The sequence below is a fragment of the Neovison vison genome, chromosome 5, assembly GCF_020171115.1.
Source record: "Neovison vison isolate M4711 chromosome 5, ASM_NN_V1, whole genome shotgun sequence".
Taxonomy (NCBI): Eukaryota; Metazoa; Chordata; class Mammalia; order Carnivora; family Mustelidae; genus Neogale; species Neogale vison.
In genome coordinates, this window is record NC_058095.1 from 71,364,984 (window position 1) to 71,366,331 (window position 1,348).

Sequence of the window (1,348 nt, forward strand, 5' to 3'; positions counted from 1 at the left end):
CTGGGTAATAATGATTAGTTCAGGAATAGGCACATGACTCAGTCTGAGCCAATGGGAATCAGAAGGACTTTCGTGGTAATTGCTGGGAGAGAATATTACCTGTTCTCTGGTGCCCCAGAGTCTGGCGGAAGTTGGCTTCAGAGGTACTGGTATCAAGTGGTAAAGCTTGAGAATGAAACCAACAGAGGGGAAGTCAGAGATTGGAAAGAGTATGAAACAGAGTTCTAATGACATCACTGCAGACCCTTCAGGAGCCATCTCCCAACCTGTCTCTGGTCTTTTAAGCTGGACAGGCCAAATTCTCTCTCTCTCTTTTTTTTCCCAATTTATTTATTTTCAGAAAAACAGTATTCATTATTTTTTCACCACACCCAGTGCTCCATGCAAGCTGTGCCCTCTATAATACCCACCACCTGGTACCCCAACCTCCCAGCCCCCCGCCACTTCAAATCCCTCAGATTGTTTTTCAGAGTCCATAGTCTCTCATGGTTCACCTCCCCTTCCAATTTACCCAAAAGCACATACCCTCCCCAATGTCCATAACCCTACCCCCCTTCGCCCAACCCCTCCCCCCAGCAACCCACAGTTTGTTTTGTGAGATTAAGAGTCACTTATGGTTTGTCTCCCTCCCTATCCCATCTTGTTTCATGGATTCTTCTCCTACCCACTTAAGCCCCCATGTTGCATCACCACTTCCTCATATCAGGGAGATCATATGATAGTTGTCTTTCTCCACTTGACTTATTTCGCTAAGCATGATACGCTCTAGTTCCATCCATGTTGTCGCAAATGGCAAGATTTCGTTTCTTTTGATGGCTGCATAGTATTCCATTGTGTAAAAAATATGGAACGCTTCACGAATTTGCGTGTCATCCTTGTGCAGGGGCCATGCTAATCTTCTCTGTATCGTTCCAATTTTAGTATATGTGCTGCCGAAGCGAGCACTCAAATTCTCTTTTTATCTTAAACCAGCCTGAGGTTAGCCTTCTGTCTCTTCCAACTTTAAGACTCTGACCCAAGGGAATGGGCCTTTGGATATTATGCCAGTAGCCAACGGCCCTCCCCTGCCGGCACACACAGAATATCAGGCTCAAGGCAGACCAAGTTTCCACTGATTATTAACCTTAACTTTTGCAACTTAGTAAGAAAGTTTGTTTTCCCTTATGTATTCACCGATAAGTCCAATATAGTTTTTCCAAATGGTTAAGCAATTATCTCCAAATTATTATTCCCCACAAATGTGAAATGCTACTTTTATCATATTCTAAATTTCCATATAATTTTCTTTGGGGTATTTCTCGACTCTCTGGTCTGTCTCATTGATCATGTATTCCTATGTCTTCAACTT

General features: G+C 43.2%; 1 non-coding gene across 1 annotated transcript; it reads right to left on the bottom strand.

Annotated features, from left to right (window-relative positions):
* Positions 1-838: 838 nt before the first annotated feature.
* LOC122908023 lies at positions 839-945 on the bottom strand. Its single transcript, XR_006384827.1, has one exon. It is a non-coding gene; the product is annotated as a U6 spliceosomal RNA (small nuclear RNA).
* Between the last annotated feature and the right edge of the window lie 403 nt (positions 946-1,348).